Genomic DNA, 19622 nt, shown 5'->3' with positions numbered 1-19622 from the left:
CTTTGCGACCCCATAGACAGCAGCAGGCCAGGTCTCCCTGTCCATCACCAGCCCCCGGAGCTTGCTCAAACTCAAGTCCATCGAGTTGGTGATGCCATCCAACCATGTCATCCTCTGTTGTCCGTGTCATACAGAGAGAAGTGAGTCAGAAAGAGAAAAACTAATATTGCATGCTAACATACAGATGGAATCTAGAAAACTGGTGCAGATGATCTTATTTGCAAGCAGAACTAGAGACACAGATGTAGAGAACAAATATGTGGATACCAAGGTGGAAGGGGGATGGGTGGGAGGAATCGGGTTATTGGGATTGGCATGTGTACACTACTGTCTATAAAATGGATCATGAGAACTCACCATAGAGCACAGGCAACGCTACTCAGCGCTCTGCAGTGACCTGATGGGAAAGAAGTCCGAAAAGGAGGGGCTATATGTTGATGTATGGGGACTATCCTGGTGGCTTAAATGGTAAAGAATCTGCCTGCAACGCAGGAGACCCAAGTTCGATCCCTGGGTTGGGAAGATCCTCTGAAGAAGGAAATGGCAACCCACTCCAGTCTTCTTGCCTGGAGAATCCCATGGACAGAGGAGCCTGGTGGGCTGCAGTCCATGGGGTCGCAAAGAGTCGGACATGACTGAGTAACTAACATGCATACACATATGTACATGTATAGCTGATTCACTTTACAGTACAGTGGAAACGAACACAACGTTGTAAAGCAACTATACTCCTAGACAAATTAATTTCAAAAGCAAAAAAAAAAAAAATAAGTCTAGCAGTCTTCTCCCTTGCACATTACTATCCTATTTTCATGTCTTTAATAGTCAGGCCTTTTAACGTGTGTTCTCATATCCATTGTGATCCTTCCCTTAGCACATTTTTTTTTTTTTTTCTGCAACAGGTTGCAAGCTCTTGAGTTTAGCACATCACAGACTTAGATACTTCCATGCTACAGACTTCGTGTCTGCGTCTCTCCAAAATTTGTACTTGGAAATCTCAGTGCCCAGTGTTAGGAGGTAGGGGCTTCGGGGTGATTTGGCTATAAGGGCAGAGTGAGCCCTCGTGGATGAGAGTATTGCCCTTATGGCAAAGACCCTTAAGAGACCCCCAGCCCCTTCCACCTACCACCTGGAGGTATCAGAAGTTGGCTGTCTCAACTCAGAAGAGGGCCTTCATGGTCCGTGCTGTCCTCATCTTGGACTTCTAGCCTCCAGAACTATGAGAAATAACATTTTTGTTATAAGCTATGCAGTTTGTGATATTGTGTTATAGCTGCCCAAATGAACTAAGCCATCACATAACCAGATAATCAATGCTTCATTCCATATCTTATAGCTCTTATTCAAATTTAAAATACTTTTTCCTAATTTAACATTGCTGCACAAGTGTCTTTCTTCAAATTCTAATATTTCTAAGATTCTAACCTTACATGGTATTCTTGACACCATAGATAGGTGTGAATATATATAGTAAATAGATATTTTGCTAAATATATAGTATATAAGCATATATTATATATTGCAAGCATATATCTTATAAACACATATGTATATTTAGTTTTCTCTCAGCTTCTTCTTTGTTATCTGTGCACCTCCTCTCTTCTCTTATCACCAAATGCTTCGGGAAACAATCCAGCCCTCTGCTCTTGCAGGGGGAACTTCCACCATCTGTTCAATTACCTGCTGCCTTGTTAAGTGGAGCAGATGACTGCACCCTGGACGGGGCAGATAAGGAACGATGTCTAGAACTAAAGGACTCGAGAGATAGAGAAATAACACCTCCTCTTTTGCATTTAGATAAGCTCAGCTTGCGCACTGAGAACCCGTTCGGCCATCCCTGTGAAGAGGTTCTGCCGTCTGGTCTTGAGTCTGCCTGAGAAGAGCGGTGCTGAAGCATCCCTCACAGGTAACTTCACGCGGGGCTCTGTGGACCTGTCACTGTCTGCAGTTCGCCTGTAGGGAGCACGCGTTTGTTTCGGTATCCTATTTGGGACTACGTGACCATTCACCTGTTTTGTGATCTCAATAATAAACTAGGAGGCCCAGAGCACATTTTCCACAGACTTTGTGAACCAATTTCTGTGTTGGAGTTTTCTTACTCCTAATTACTCCATACCCTAAATTAAAAAAAAAAAAAGAAAAGAAAAAATTAGCACAAGCTTGCCATTATATTCAGTCAAATATTCCACATTTCCAATATTTTATTTCTCATTAGAACACTGTGTCTTCAAGTCTCATTTTTATGATTTCTAAACATGCTGGAGTATATGTCTCATAAGGCCTTTTGCACTCTAATGTAATAAAGCGTATAGAATCTCTTTGTGTATATGCAAACAAAAGTGAATCCCTTTAAGTCTTTATACAATTCTCTTGATTTTATTTTTCTTATAGTTTTATTAGCCTTGTACGTGCTATCCAATACTTTATTTATTTTCTGTTATGTTGAATATTATTTACCTAAAGTAGCAATGATATTTTACACAATTACTAAACCCTGTAATGCTGGAGAGAAATAGATTTGGAACTAGGTGGCAAAAGAAAAAAAAAATTATCTTGAATTTTAGTTACCCTTCATATGAATTTCTCTCTACATATATACATTTATTAATTCCTATACAAAATGATGTGCGCTATTTCTATATGTTATAGTTCTTCATTGGTAAAACATGTTTTTTTTTTCTAATTATTTATTATATACCTATTTTTCTAGTAGGAAAAAAAATATACTCTCATTCACCCAAATGTAATTATAGAAATTACCAAAATATGTGACATAAACATAACCAGTAGAAATAGTGGCTACTAAATATTTAGCCGTCCTCTTTTTTCTTCACATATTGTGTTTATAAACATGCACACACGCAATTGTTTTGTACTATTTAGCAAGGTGTTTTTTTAGCAACTTATAAATGTGTGTGTATGTATGTGTATTAATTTTGCTAAAGCATTTTAATATTTTTTAGTGAGAACTTCATCGTGAAAACTGATTAGATTAAAAAATATTCTGCCTTTTTTTAAACCAGTTTAAACCATTGCAGAGATCATCCTAAAAATCAAACTTTTAAGAAGACTTTTCACAAGATCTGTACATTTTTCTCATAAAACAAAGATTAAATCATTTAATGTGCCAATATGCTAATGCCTTATTCTTAATGTATATTTCTGAATTCTGTTCTATTTTTCCTGGTTATTTTGGAGTCAAGTTTCTTTAAAAACCTATTGCTAATAAAGGATTGTGGTGTAGACCTACATATAAAAACGTATTAATGCATGCTTTTCTAATAGTGAAGATAATTGTATAAAACTCATAGTGAATGTATGACTTCTCCAAGTCTCAGGAATTAGCTGCAATATGGTGCTATGGGAAAAAGCAAAACTGAATTCAGATTACTCTGTACTTGGATCCTATAATATCTGATCTGTTACTTAACTTCTCTCAATCTCTTTCATCTCAGTATTAAAAAGAGGGAAATAACATGGAATTTACCTTTCACACGCCATCGTGAATATCACAATATTTACATGAGTATCATGTGAATAACATGAGGCAACTGTGCCCAGGAAAAGTCAGCCATTGAATCAGGATTAAAACATGACTTTGGTTGTCAAACTGCATAGGCTCAAGTTCCATCCCTCTTACCCATTAGCTGGATGACTTTCATCAAGTTAGTGAGACTTTTGGTATCTTGGTTTTCTCGTTCATGAAGTGGATGTGTTCATGGGGTTGCAAAAAGTTGGACACGACTGAGCGACTTTTAAAATAAATAAAAAATAAATGATGATCACAATAGTATTCATTGTAGGATTACTATGAAGCTGAATCATGTTGTTAATTGCAGATTAGTTGATAATATTGACTAACAAATTAAAACAGGAGGAAGTAGTCAAGAGATTTTAAATGAAGCGTCAGCAAAATAATTGTTTTCCTATTTCAAGAATTAAATGCAGAACTAATCATTCCCATATGTGTTCGTCCCCAAAATTAAACAGAGAAAAGAAAACAAGAAAAAAAAAAGAAGAAGAAATGCTCCATGCAGTGGAAGGAAGCTATGTCCCCGTCTGCTCCTTAGCGGCTGAAATTTGTCTTTCAAATAGCAAAATAGAATAGTACACACCCAGAAACATTCATTGTGAAGAGCAGTCCTGGCATCCTTCAGTGCTTCTTTCTCTTTTCCTGAAATTGCATTTATTTATTTATGCATTTACTCACTCCTGTCCCTGCTGGGTCTTCATTGCTGCGCGCTGGCTTCCTCCAGTCGCGGCGAGCGGGGGCTCCTCTCTGGTGGTGGTGCACGGGCCTCTCTTTGCCACGGCATCTCTCCCTGTGATGCTCTAGGGCTCCAGGTTTCAGTAGCTGCCGCACGTGAGCTCAGCAGTTGCAGCTTCTAGGCCCCCGCACAGGCTCAGTAGTCCTGATGCATGGGCGTAGCCTCCAGACTAGGGATCGAACCTGTGTCTCCTGCACTGGCAGGTTGATTTCTTACCACTGAACCACCAGGAAAGCACAATGCTTGTCTTTAAAAAGCTTGTGGAGCATTTTCCCCCTCTTGTATATTTAATGCATTTTAATATGAATATGTCTATATAAATTCTTACAGTTTGAAGATAGTTGTAAATTAATATTATGAAGAATGCCTAATAATTTTATCAAGAACCATTGGAAAACATACAGGAATGGAGTCACATTTGTTGACCATAATTCCAGGAAAGGAGGAATATGAAGCACATAAAAGTAAAATCCACTTATTGGCCATCCATCATCACTCATTTCATAGCAGAGCTATTGAAATGAACCTTATTTTCTAATTAAGAATTTCCTTTATGGCCAGTAAATTACTTCCATGATTTGCCCTGTAGCTCTGCAGAATGCCACCATCACACTCTGTCTCAGATATAATGGAGGAAATTTCTATATTCATAAAATGAATGTTTTCTGTCCAGAATTGCTTTTGATTAGTATGAGCTACATTACTGACACTGCCTTTTTCTGGGAAAGAACCCCGAGTATATTTTATCAAAGTGCAGTAACTGTGCTGGAAGTAAGATAGCAATGGCATTCGTTAGCTTTGATTCTAATGGCTGTAAGAGCCACAGAAAAGTAGGACTTTGTGCTACCTTTGCATAAAATAATGACTGTCCATTGCGTGCCAGCTTTCATGGACTTAATTTGTGTAAAGATGATAATGCTGGGTGTGTTCTTAGAGCTTTTACTTCCTGAAGCTCCACTTTTCATTTCTGAACGTGCCTGTCAGTGTCGCCAGAAGAATCAGTGAAAACGACCTTGGCCTTCGGCATGAGTAGTCTAAATTGAAAGAAGCATATTTAGAGGGCTGAGACCCAGCCACAAACCCAACAGCCAGCTGGATAATAAAGCAAAGGCAGCTGCCAGCCCAGCTGTGCAATGCGCTCGCGGGGCGGTGTTTGGTTCAAGACTCACTCGCCTGCCTCATATCTGCACCCAGAGAGCTGCTTCCACTGGGGTCTGTGAATTTCACTCCTCTTCTAAAGTACCTGAGGATATCTGCTCAGCCTAAATTGTGTGCTTATTGTCCTTATTGCTTAAAATTCTGCATTATCCGTGTAGGACTTGTAGAAACTTTTTAAAATATCTTTATGTGTTTGGTCAAACCAGTCAGTCCTAAAGGAAATCAACCCTGAAATGCATCCCGATGAATATTGGGAGGACTGATGCTGAAGCTGAAGCTTCAATACTTTGGCCACCTGATGTGAAGAGCTGACTCACTGGAAAAGACCCTGATGCTGGCAAAGACTGAGGGCAAGAGGAGAAGGGAATGACAGAGGATGAGATGGTTGGATGGCATCACTGATTTAATGGACATGGGTTTGAACAAACCCTGGGAGATGATGAAGGTCAGGCAAGCCTGGCGTGCTGCAGTCCATGGGGTCGCAAAGAGTTGGACATGACTGAGCGACTGAACAACGAATGAACAATGTGTTTGACTCCATCTGGTCTCAGTTGCAGCCCGCTGGATCTTCATTGCATCACGTAGGATCTTTCGTTGGGGTTCCCAGACTCTCTACTTGTGGCACATGGGCTCCAGAGGGTTCAGGCTCAGTAGTGTCAGCCAAGCATGCAACTAGCATGCGGGATCTTAGCTCTCGGACCAGGAATCAAACCAGCCTCCCCTGTGTTGCAAGGCGGGTTCTTAAGCATTGAACCTCTAGGAAAGTACCTCCACTTAGGATTAAAAAACAAAACTTTAGACTGGTCAAAGCAAAACAAAACTGCCTTTGTCTGAACTATCCACAATTGTCTTTGAGAAGTCAGCAGACAGCTGTGAATTGTCCGACAATTCACATATGAAGATAGCATGATGCTATTTATAAATGTTATACCTAGAGAGGCGTTGGTCGGTGGAGAGAGAATGCACAGTGGCATTAAGGGAGGTGGAAAGAATACACAGAGTTGTCTGGAATCTGACTGACTGGGGCATTTGTCTGTCCCAGCCCATGCCTCTTCCTCAGGGTTGGCAAGTTGAGATTATGACTTACAGACGAGCATGTAAGGAGATCTTGGTTTATAGATGAGCGTGTAAGGAGACAAGAAGATTGAAGGAGGTTACATGGTAGATGCCATGGAAGATGGGGGCTGGTCTCAGGTGGATCCTAATCTTTGACAGTACAGGTTTTCATTTGAGATTAATGTTTTGCTCGGATGTAAATTTCAATATTTGGGTTTTTTTTTAAAATCAAGATAATAACTAGAATCTTTACACCAAATCGCCTTAAAGCAGTGCTTTCAAAGAATAAAGCAATAGAAACTCAAATCATAGTGCTTTATCATGTGATTTTAGACGATTTCAACTACCAAATGCCCCAATCTATTTTCCAAGATTACTTTGATCTATTACCAGGGGTGATCTTATAATCTAAAGTTATATTACACTTAAAAATAAATAGATTTGTAGAAATATTTCCAAGAGATCCAGCATCTGAGAAAGGAAGCTTTCAGTGATGCATGTTTATTTTGTCAGAAGTTGCCATCTGATTATTATTTTGTAGCAGTCTTAAAGGGAGGTGAAGTCTACTAATATTATCACTCTGTAATCCAGAATGTTTTCCTCTGAAATGAAAAAAAGCAAAATGAATGGAGACACACAGTTGAAACCTAGAAACATTAACAGAATACAACCCGCTTCCACGTTTTCAAGTTGTGAAAGGCCAAATTCAGGACTAAAATTAGACCACAATCTTTGAGTGGTTCTTATTCCCCTTTGGATGGTTCTTATTCTCCAATGCTGGCATCTGGCCTGGACCAAGCCAAATCTCAGCCTGAGAGGTTCTACTATTTGCAGTGGATGTACAGCAAGTAAAAGGGCTTCCCTGGTGGCCCTAGTGGTAACAAAACAAAACGAAACACTTGTCAGAGCAGGAGACTTAAGAGACACAGGTTCCATCGTGGGGATGGGAAGATGGCCTGGAGGGGGAAATGGCAACCCACTCCAGGATTCCTGCCTAGATAACCCCAGACAGAGGAGTGTTGCAGGCTATAATCCACAGGGTCTCAAAGAGTTGGACATGACTGGACTGACTTAGCACGCATGCACAGACTGCTGCTGCTGCTAAGTCGTGTCAGTCGTGTCTGACTCTGTGTGACCCCATAGACGGCAGCCCACCAGGCTCCCCCATCCCTGGGATTCTCCAGGCAAGAACATTGGAGTGGGTTGTCATTTCCTTCTCCAATGCATTAAAGTGAAAAGTGAAAGTGAAGTCGTTCAGTCGTGTCCGACTCCTAGTAACCCCATGGACTGCAGCGCACCAGGCTCCTCTGTCCATGGGATTTTCCAGGCAAGAGTACTGGAGTGGAGTGCCATTGCCTTCTCCCATGCACAGACTGAGCAAAGCTCATAGGTGTCGTCAACATGGAAAGCCCTAATTGGCACTGAGCACCTTCTATAGGGAATGTGATGTCAAGTTTCTTGATTATCAATTTCTGCTACATCTTAAACAAGCCGACTTACCCTTCTTTCTTAAATGATTTGTCTTTCTTTGTCTTTCCTGAATTAAATAAAAATAAATTTGGATATCATTTCAAATATTCCAACACATGGCTATGTTATCTATTTGTACAGCATAACATCCTTTATATAATCTCAGATCTGAATGAAACAAACTGTCTTCTATTTGAAATAATAGTGGCAACTACCCTTTATTTAGTGCTGACTTTGAACTGTGGACTTTGCATTCATGGTCTTTAGTCAAGCCATGGATTATCTGTGACAGATATCATCCCTCTTTTGTAGATGGGAACACTGAGGCCCCGAGACACCAAGTAACTCAGCCAATGGTAGGAACCGATAAAGAAGGACATGAATTAAGCCCTTTAGACCTTGATGCCCTTGATAATACAGGACCTTTCTTTTGTCAGTATTCATAGTGATGCAATTTCAGTTAATGCAGAATTTCTCAAAGATCCATTGCACACATATTCTAATATTCAAAGGAAAGTCCTAGCAAATACCTTTACATGTGTCTTTTAAGGCAATGTTTTTTTCTGCAGAATCTCTACAGTTTCAATGCTACCGGGTATGTAATTGTTAGTATTCTCACATTTATTTCTTTAAATCATTATCAGGTAATGAGAGTAGTGAAAATATACCATGTGTCTTCTATGTGCAAAACTTATAATAGGCTGTCTTCAAGAATTGTTGTTGTTCAGTTGCTAAGTTGTGTCCAACTCTTTGCAATCCCATGGAGCGTAGCACACCAGGCTTCCCTGTCCTTCACTATCTCCCAGAGTTTGCTCAAAATCTTGTCCATTGAATCGGTGATGCCATCCAATCATCTTATCCTCTGTTGCAAATTAACTTGCTTAATTGTCATCAAGATTTGACTATTTAGATGATTATTTTATCTCTACCATCATCATCTTACCAATGAGGAAACTCAAAAACAGAGGTAAAGTGATATGTTTAAAGTTATACAGCCAGTTAGCGGCAGACCGAGAATCAAACTTGTCCTTTTGACATAGTCTAAAATCTTAGCCGCTATGCCAAACTGTCTCTAAATAATACTTGCCTTAGTGTGAAAAGTGTTAGTTGCTTGGTCATGTCCAACTCCTTGCAACCCCATGGACTGTAGCCCACCAGGCTCCTCTGTCCATGGAATTCTCCAGGAAAGAATACTGGAATGGGAACCACTCCCTTCTCCTAGGGATCTTCCCAACTCAGGGATCGAACCCTGGTCTCTCTCATTGCCACCTGGTTAAAGGAAGTTTAATAGCACATTTGTTGCATACTGTGTAATATATAATGTATATTGTCACCCTGCTTATTTAACTTATATGCAGAGTACTTCATGAGAGACGCTGGGCTGGAAGAAGCACAAGCTGGAATCAAGATTGCTGGGAGAAATATCAATAACCTCAGATATGCAGATGACACCACCCTTATGGCAGAAAGTGAAGAGGAACTCAAAAGCCTCTTGATGAAAGTGAAAGAGGAGAGTGAAAAAGCTGGCTTAAAGCTCAACATTCAGAAAACGAAGATCCTGGCATCTGGTCCCATCACTTCATGGGAAATAGATGGGGAAACAGTGGAAACAGTGTCAGACTTTATTTTTTGGGGCTCCAAAATCACTGCAGATGGTGATTGCCGCCATGAAATTAAAAGACGCTTACTCCTTGGAAGAAAAGTTATGACCAACCTAGATAGCATATTCAAAAGCAGAGACATTACTTTGCCAACAAAGGTCCGTCTAGTCAAGGCTATGGTTTTTCCTGTGGTCATGTATGGATGTGAGAGTTGGACTGTGAAGAAAGCTGAGTGCCGAAGAATTAATGCTTTTGAACTGTGGTGTTGGAGAAGACTCTTGAGAGTCCCTTGGACTGCAAGGAGATCCAACCAGTCAGTCCATTCTGAAGGAGATCAGCCCTGGGATTCCTTTGGAAGGACTGATTCTGAAGCTGAAACTCCAGTACTTTGGCCACTTCATGCAAAGACTTGACACATTGGAAAAGACTCTGATGTTGGGAGGGATTGGGGGCAAGAAGAGAAGGGGATGGCAGAGGATGAGATGGCTGGATGGCATCACTGCTTCGATGGACGTGAGTCTGAGTGAACTCCGGGAGTTGGTGATGGACAGGGAGGCCTGGCCTGCTGCGATTCATGGGGTTATGAAGAGTCGGACACGACTGAGTGACTGAACTGACTGACTGACTGACATAATAGAAAGCAATATTAAATTGAACCTGAAAGATAGAAATGTTTATTAAAACCACTTAGTTCTAAGATGTAATTAGAAAATCCATTGACTTACAGTCAACTGTATTTTACATCAACACTTTGTAAACGGAGAGTTGTGAATAATTTTTGGGCAGTGGGAAGCTACCATTATTTTTGTCACCATTATTTTGGTTCATATTTGTTAAGTGAGCAAATGACTATTTTTATAGTTATTCTCTCTCTGTTAAGCAAGCTTAAGTCAATCACTAGGAATAGGAACAAACCATGAAAAGTATTTTAAAAAAGGCATTTTCTGTAATCCAGTGGTATTCTATGAGCTGCCACAGATTCCATATTCATACCAAAAAAAAAAAAAGAAAAAAAAGTAACTGGCTCTGCATGCCTTGACTACCAAATCCCAAGGACCTTTCACTCCTTAAATGATTCTGTTGTCACTCATTAAGTTGCCCTAGGAGGTATAACCCCCCAACAGTGACTTCTGAGAGATAATAACCACAGCCATGGCCTAGAGCACTTAGGTAGGAGGCTACCCTTTTTCTTCAAGTGCTATTAAGCCCATGGGGTAAAGCCCTTGACCTGTGGTGTCAACATAGCATCTTGGCCACGGTCACTAATGAAAGGGCCATCTACACGTGTGCTTAAGGTAGACTGCACAATAGACCACGCATCGTTTATTAAAGTTCACATGTCAAAACAGGCAGTCTTAGAGCTCTCGGTATCATCTTTCAGCTGTGACCTGAAAGACAAAAGCAGAATTATCAGGCTGGAATAGACCTTGCAAGATTATTTAGTCCATTGCTTGAGCTTAAGGCAAACCATACAAGTATTGTATACACTAGTCGACCCGTCAACCAAGATTTATTTTATATTCACAGGTGCACAGCCTTGTATAGGATCTGGCCCTCTATACCATCAGAGTCATGTTTTCCCAAGGGTTTGAGTCATTCTCAAGTGGAGCCCACAAAGGTTCAGAAGCAGTGTTCTGTTTATTTTAGTACAAAAAAGATAGTGTCACTAATGTTCACCGTTCATTGTGGGTAGTGGCAGGAATAAATGATGAATCAGGCGTAGCTTTGTCTTCAAGAAGTTCGCAACCACTAGCAACCCAATCTCCCCCTCACCCCACTTCATACGTATGCTTATCATCACGGTCACACCACACCAGCCGCAACTGCTGCCCAGCCTCTGCGAAGGTTCTTAAGCATCTGAAACTTATCAGACGTCCTTTGGAAAGTTAGCAAGTTTTGTGGCCACTGATATGTATGCAGGCACCCACATTACATATGGCAACAGCTTATAACATTTTGATAAGAGATTGAATATGGTGTTTTTATTCCAAAACACCCAAATATATCTTCGTGGGAATGCAAAATGACAAACACAGTTAATTCAGACTGTAGTTTGTGTCCAAAGGGAGGTCCCAAGAGTTGTTATTCTCAGGCTTGTTCTCCCCAAACCCAGATCTCACTCAACCCCAAAACCTCACATGCTGGGGTGTCTTAGTCTCAGCACTCCGGTGGCCAGGATCTAGCTAGCCACTGTGTCTAAAATTGTGAGCATTGCAGGCTTTCTGGTTCAGAGATCATTTGAAATGCATGTCCTTCCTCTTTACAGCTGTAGAGGAGAAAAGCTAAAGAATTCAGCCTTGCAAATAGGCTTCTAGATATGTACATATTGTACGGTTGGCTAGGCACAGATTAAAGGTGCTGGTCACACCAGGGTTGAGCACAAGTGGAATGTAGGAGTAGTTTATAGAGTAATCTGAGCTGAATCCAAACCTCAGAAATATGAAGCGTGACCTTCCTACGTGTCCTACAGGAGTCACATCATAGGAATATTATGTCAACATACAATACTGGTGAATTATTAATGATCCAGAATACAGAATCACAGGTCAGAAAAAGATCCCTCATTAGCCGTTGAGGCTTGATCTATCTGGGAAAGGAGCACAAGAGTATCAGCATTTACCAGGCAGCAGACTCCTTTATGGGAGAAGGCGATGGCACCCCACTCCAGTGCTCTTGCCTGGAAAATCCCATGGATGGAGGAGCCTAGTGGGCTGCAGTCCATGGGGTCACTAAGAGTCAGACACGACTGAGCGACTTCACTTTCACTTTTCACTTTCATACTTTGGAGAAGGAAATGGCAACCCACTCCAGTGTTCTTGCCTGGAGAATCCCAGGGATGGGAGCCTGGTGGGCTGCCGTCTATGGGGTCGCACAGAGTCAGACACGACTGAAGTGACTTAGCAGCAGCAGCAGCAGCAGCAGCAGACTCTTTTAGGAGAGCACCCTGGTCCTCACCCTGTCGTATGTCAAGCTTCACACACTGACAGTTGAACTGCTGAACAGATTTGATAGATGACGAGTTGGTGGAGTACATGTTGCCTTTCTGAAATGGTCTATACAGACATGAAGTAGACAAGGTATCTAGGTGTGTCACAGCTTTCCTTCCAAGGGGCAAGCGTCTTTAATTTCATGGCTGCAGTCACCATCTGCAGTGAGTTTCGAACCGAAGAAAATGAAATGTGTCACTGCTTCCATTTTTCCCTTTCTACTTGCCATGAAGTGACATACCTAATGTATTAAAAAGCAAAGACATCACTTTGCCAACAAAGGTCTGTATAGTTACAGCTATGGTTTTTCCACAGTCATGTATGGACATGCAAGTTGGACCATAAAGAAGGCTGAGTGCTGAAGAATTGATGCTTTCAAATTGTCATGCTGTAAAAGAAGACTCTTGAAAGCCCCTTAGACAGCAAGGAGTTCAAACCAGTCCATCCTAAAGGAAATCAACCCTGAATATTCATTGGAAGGACTGATGCTGAAGCTCCAGTATTTTGGCCACCTGATAGGAAGAGTTGACTAAACATTGGAAAAGACTGTGATGCTGGGAAAGATTAAAGGTGGGAGGAGAAGGAGGAGACAGATGATGAGATGATTGGATAGCATCACCGACTCAATGGACATGAGTTTGAGTAAGCTCCAGGAGACAGTAAATAACACCAGGAGCCTGCACGCTGCAGTCCATGAGGTCACAAAAAGTTGGACACAGCTTAATGACTGAGCAACACCAAACACAGTGTGACTCCAGCCAGAAATCCTTTTTAGGACCAACATGCCCCTCCCCCTCAGGCACCGACCTCTCCCTGGGAATTACGCTCAGTCATGGAGAACTGCCTTCCCCAAGTTTACCTCATTTCCAAGGGGTAGTCCAGGACTAGAGACCGGTAAATATGCAGATGTAAGAGTCCAGCCTCTCAGCTCAAGTTCAGAGTACTTCTGAAAGGTCGCGTCAGTTCCAAAGCTTCTTGTGGCCTCAGGTGCAAAACCGTATTGCATGCCAGCTGCACCCTTTGTCCACCCCGGGTTTCTTCACTTTCATATAAATGCATCTCTGGAGTCCACTGACCTCTGGCTGACAACTCCTTTTATTAGAGTCTGTATCCACAGAAATAATTGCTGAGCTACAGATTTTCCTCGCCATATGAAATAAAAAAATTCTAGCCAATTGCATCCAACAGTTTTCGTCTTACTTTTTATAAAAAACAGAACGCATTATGTTGTCCTGTGTTGAGTCACTCAGTCATGTCTGACTCTTTGTGACCCCATTGACTGTAGCCTCTCAGGCTCCTCTGTCCATTGAATTCTCCAAGAAAGAATACTAGAGTGGGTAGCCATTTCCTTCTCCAGGGGATCTTCCCAACCAGGAATCGAACCAGGGTCTCCTGCATTACAGGCACATTCTTTACCAGCTGAGATACCAGGGATGCCCCAAAACACATTATAATGTGATTTCAATGCACTGGGCTCTGGTGAGCTCAAATGTAAACCACCTCTCTCTTCAAATTCATCATTGCATGGAATCCCCCTCATTGGTTTAAGGCGTCCCTGCTGTTAAAGCTGTATTGTTGTCTGGCAATGGGTTTTAATCAGGGTTTGTTAAATATGTTTGTCTATAACATTAGATGGGATAAATTGTACCTTATCACTTTGGCTCATGGCAAAATAGAACAATTAAGCTGCCCGGTGGCAGGCTGACATTTATCAGACTATTTTCACTGCCAGTTTAAATGACAACATTGGCATAATCCAATTTGTGTTCTCGGCAGCTTAGGGAAGCGTCAAGGTGCCTGCAGTGTTTGTGAATGGGTTGCCAGTGTGGTGCGCTGATTCCTAAATATATTCTTTGCAGATATCAATTTTGTACATTTTTTCCCCCCAGATTGAAACAAGCTATTCAGGAATAGCACTTTCCCTGGAATTAGCCCCAGGAGTCATTTCTATTGTAACCAGCCTCTAGCATCACTTGTAGAGAAAGGAGTTGACTAGACGACCATTGTTTAAAGATTCCGGTTCTACTTGGGCACATGTGTCATTTCCCGTTACAGAACTTATGGCAGCATCCTGTTGGAAGGCCTAAAATGTAGAGGTGCTAAGAGTGGAAACACACAGAACAACCTGTCCCGAGGTACCCACCAAGCAGATTGGAAATGTTAAAAGGACTTCTCTCTGCTTGACCCCTCTGCAAGCTCAAGTTGGCAGAACCCCCTGAATATGCCTTTAAACACTGTATTCAAATTAGGAGTTTGGGATTAACAGATATACACTATTATAAATAAAATAGATAACCACGAAGGACCTACTGTATAGCACTGGAAAATATACTCAATATTTTATCATAACTTATAGGGGAAAGGGGCTTCCCTGGTAGCTCAGCTGGTAAAGAATCCGCCTGCAATGCAGGAGACCCCAGGAAGACGCCCTGGAGAAGGAAATGTATTCTTGCCTGGAGAATCCCCATGGACAGAAGAGCCTGGTGAGCTACAGTCCATGGGATAGCAGAGTCAGACAAGACTGAGCATTCTACATCTAGATAGATAGATACATACATTAATATATTTAATATATTACTATGCTGTAAACCTGAAACTAACTCAACAGTGTAAATAAACTATATTTCAATTAAAAAATCATGGATATTAAAAAATAAAATTGATACTGACACTCTATAGAGAAAGCATGCTGCACATATCTGACCCTTCCCCACTCCCCTTAAGTTACAGAAAAAAATTGAATCAGAGTGTCTGGTATCATTTCTGTTTAAAAATGTTATATTAACCCAGTAATCGAGGTTTTCAGGCTAGTTTCTAGACTGTGTTTCAGAGTGAGGATAAACAAGTCATTCTACTTCCTCCTAGGAAGAATTTATCCCACTTTTTAGATTGGGATATTCATGTAAAAGAAAATAAATATCGCATCTCCTTTACCTAATGATCTTATAAAAACGGAAGCTCTAGTAAATGCAAAGCTAAATTTAAAAGGATTAGTTAGAATGAAGCTGTTGTTATAAAATAACATGAGCTTTACATGTTAATATCACGTTTTTTTCCTTGTAAGTAAATAGTTGTATTTCGTGTAATAGAAATAAACAATCCAGGTTTGATAAAATTCTTAGCTTGCAGGAGTTGGAGTAGGGTGAAGAGAAAAAACTCAGGCCAGCCCCTGAACAGGGTTCAGACCTGGGTGTTCATCATTCTAGCCCTATGTGAAATCGGGCTGTCTGCACCCCTGCAGTTCCCAGGGAATCAGGACTTGGGTCCTTTGTCTTCTGGGATTTCCCCAAAAGTTATTAGAAGTTTCCATCTTTTTATTATCGCTTCCCCAGGGTTTTCAGCCCTGCTGGAGGCCAAGGAAAAATGCCCCCTTCTTCGTGTTTTCTATCAACCACTGACTCTCTTGAGTGTCTCTGGTAATCGTGACTCTTTTTCTCACCAAACAACGATGATATCTCCTTTTTAGTGGAATTGTGATGGTTGGTGGTGGGGAGAGACTGTTGGGTGGTGGTGAAGGTAGATATGGTTTCTCAAATACATTCTTTCCAGTTGCTTGTTTATAGATTCATTCTGTGTCCCATTTCAGCATGTTTTCATTGCTGATATTCAAAACATTTGTCTTCTGAATGTCAAAGATAATTTCTATAAAGTGCATGTCTCTAGGATTTGAAAGGCTCAGCTCAAAATAAAAAATATGTTTATTCTATAACTCATTTGCCTTCCTTATTCTAAGTTACATGTGCAGTCTTTCTAAAAGCAAAGAACAGACTGGTGTGAAGAGTTACGGATAATAAAAGAAGTGTGGTTAAAAACATTTTGCTGTTATCTAAAATATCGCCCTACCATATCCATTTAACAGACCTCAATCACAACGAGAAACATTTTGTATCCACTCCTAGGTGTAGACCCAAAGGAATTTCAATCAGGTATTCAAACAAATACAGGCACACGAATGTTCATAGCGGTATTATTCACAGCAGCCAACACATGGAAACAACAGATGTCATCAAGAGATGAATGGATAAACCAAAGGCCGTACAGTCATATGATGGCATATAATTCGGCCCTAAAAAAGAAATGAAGTACTGACACTTGCTACAACCCGGCTGAAATTTGATCACATTGTTAACTGTGAGAGACAGTTATAGGACAGACATTTTATAACTCTATTTAGATGAAACACCCCAAACAAGCAAACCCATACAGACAGAAAGCAGACTGGGGGTTGTCAGAGGCTGGGGCAGGAGGATGAAAAGTGACTGTTTAATAGATACGAGATTTCCATTTGGAGTGATTAAAATAATACTAGAAATAGAGGAGATAATGGCTAGGAAATATTGTGAAGACATTTAAGGCCATCTGAATAAATTGTATGGTCTAAAATGATTAAAATGGGAAATGTGATGTTATCTGTATTTTACCACAATAAAAGATAATTGCAGAAGTAAAATAGAGTTTTTAGTAGACAATTCAAAGCAAGTCTTAAATATATTTTATGAAACAGGAGGACACTACTTCTTCTCCCATAATCTTACTTTTCTGAAGCCGCTGTTGTTCCCGTTTCCATTTTTTCCCCCCAAATATCTGAAATGAAAATACTGTAAAATATTAAGTAAAATAATTTGCTATTGTGCTTAGTCACTCAGTTATGTCCGACTCTTTGAAACCTCATACACTGTAGGCCATCAGGCTGCTCTGTCCATAGGGATTCTCCAGGCAAGAATGCTGGAGTGGGTTGCTGTGCCCTCCTCCAGGGAATCTTCCCAACTCAGAGATCAAACCCAGGTCTCCCACACTGCAGACAGGTTCTTTACCATCTGAGCCACTGTTTACTATTAGGATACATATATAATGTAGGATCAAAGAGTTTATAAAATTGATAATGAGGATGAGAATGATGACTGAGTTCTGAGGCTTATTCTGTAATAGGCACTCGTCTGAGACTTTTCTGCTATTTTAACTCATCCCGTCCTCTTTCAAATGTGGTGAGACTGGTGCTGAGACCATACCCATTTTACAGAAATGGACGCTGCAGCCAGGTACTGGTTGGATGTCACATGGACAGCATAAGGAACAGTGAGGTGTGAACTCAGACGTTCTGGCCAGAAGGCCCAGGACTTTGAGCAACTGCATTTCGGATGCGTGAGAATATGGTAGAACGCTAAGTTCAGGCTCTTTTTTAAAAATCATTTTTAATTGGAGGATCATTGCTTTATAATGGTGTGTTCTCTGCCCTACAATGAGGTGAATCAGCCGTAAGTGTTTATATATCCCCTCCCTCTTGAGCCTTCTTCTCACCCAGTCCCCATCCCACCCAGCTAGGTCATGCCAGAGCCCCAGGCTGAACTCCCCATGTTTACACTGTGGCTTCCCACTCCCTATTTTACATAAGCTAATAGATATATTTCCATGCTCCTCTCTCAGTTCCTCCCACCCTCTCCTTACCCACTGTGTCCACAAGTCTGATCTCTCTGTCTGTGTTTCTGTTCCTGCCCTGCAAATACGTTCATCGGTACCACCTTCCTAGATTCCATATGTGTGTGTTCATATAGGATATTTTTCTCTTTCTGACTTACTTTATTCTGTATAAGAGACTCTAGGTTCTTCCACCTCAGTTAAACTGGCTCCAATTTGCTCCTTTTTATGGCTGAATAGGGGCTTCCTAGGTGGCTCAGGGAGTAAAGAATCTGCCTGCAACTTAGGAAACGCGGGTTCAATTCCTGGGAAGATCCCCTGGAGGAGGGCATGGCAACCCACTCCAGTATTCTTGCCAGGAGAATCTCACGGACGGAGAAGCTTGGTAGGATACAGTCCATGGGGTCGCAAAGAGCAGGACGCGACTGAAGGCTAAGTCACAGCATGCAAGCAAGCACATCTCTCCTAAAGATAATTTTACTGACCAGAAATACGTTTGAAGAGTATGCAAATCTCCGTGTGACTGCATTTACATGACAATCACCCTTTCTACTGTGTTCTGACAACTTTCCTGTCCAGTGTGGGATGTTTATTGGTTCATTATTTGCAAAAGAGTAAAACCTCATCTGAAAAAAAAAAAAAAAAAAAAAGCGTGTTGTGTCTTTCATTTCGAAACCGCCCCAGGGCCCTACGGGGTATATTAAATCTGTCTCTTTGCCGTATATCTCGCTGTCCATTTTACTTGAAAACAGGTGTTTTGTATATTGAACTTTTTAACACCGCGGGGAGGTAAGTATGCACAGCTGGAGGTTTATGCTTCACACATTTTCATGTTGGAGAACAAGAAGCGGGCCCCCAGGAGTAACTCCTCCAGCAAGGAGCAGGGGGGGTCGGGCGAACAAAGCGCTTCTGTATCTGGTGGCTGGCGCGGGGCGGGGGATGTCTCGGATACGGGACCCGCATGCAAAGTGGCTGCCGGCGACGCGGAGACAAAACGTGGCGAGGGATCACAGCGCCCAGGTTCTCAGATCAATCAGGAGCGATGAGGCTGTCACCGCACAGAAGGGCCGAGACGCAGCATCAAAGCCAGGAGGGAGAGGGGAGAGGCTTTTTGTCCGCCTGCCTTTGTCTTCTTAACCAGCCCCAGGAGCCAGCTCACATCCCCCGTGAAAGGCCGAGTTAATCTATTTCTAGTGAACATTGTTCCGCTGTGTGTAGTCAGCTCCACAATCATTAAAGAAAAATAACTAGGTTGGCAGGACCGGAAAAAAAAAAAAAAAAAACAGCCTTGATTTTCCTGTGGGGTGCGTTTTTTTTTTTTGTCAAGAGAGGGATTTTCTGCCTGTGTCATTGTCCGCCCAACAGGGAAAAGGGGACAGACCTCCCACAAGAGACTCATGCAGGCTGTGAGCTTCTTGGCCTCCGCGATGAGCTGTGTGGAGCCAGACGGAAGATGCTTTATGAAAATTAAAAACACGACCTTTCCAAGCATTCTCTTCTGGATTCAGTTTCCCCTCTGAAGTCTTCTTAAGAAACTCAAGCACAACAACAATAAAAGCACTTTCCCACACTTGGGTTGGCTTTCCCAGAGTTGGTCATGGTATTGCAGGGGGATTTTTGTTGCTTGTGGGCATGAGAAGAGATACAGGGGAGAGTTAGTGGAGAGT

This window comes from Bos indicus x Bos taurus, chromosome 12 (genome assembly GCF_003369695.1).
Source record: "Bos indicus x Bos taurus breed Angus x Brahman F1 hybrid chromosome 12, Bos_hybrid_MaternalHap_v2.0, whole genome shotgun sequence".
In the NCBI taxonomy this organism is placed as follows: domain Eukaryota; kingdom Metazoa; phylum Chordata; class Mammalia; order Artiodactyla; family Bovidae; genus Bos; species Bos indicus x Bos taurus.
The sequence above is the reverse complement of the archived record's forward strand: the minus strand, read 5'-3'. Positions refer to the sequence as shown.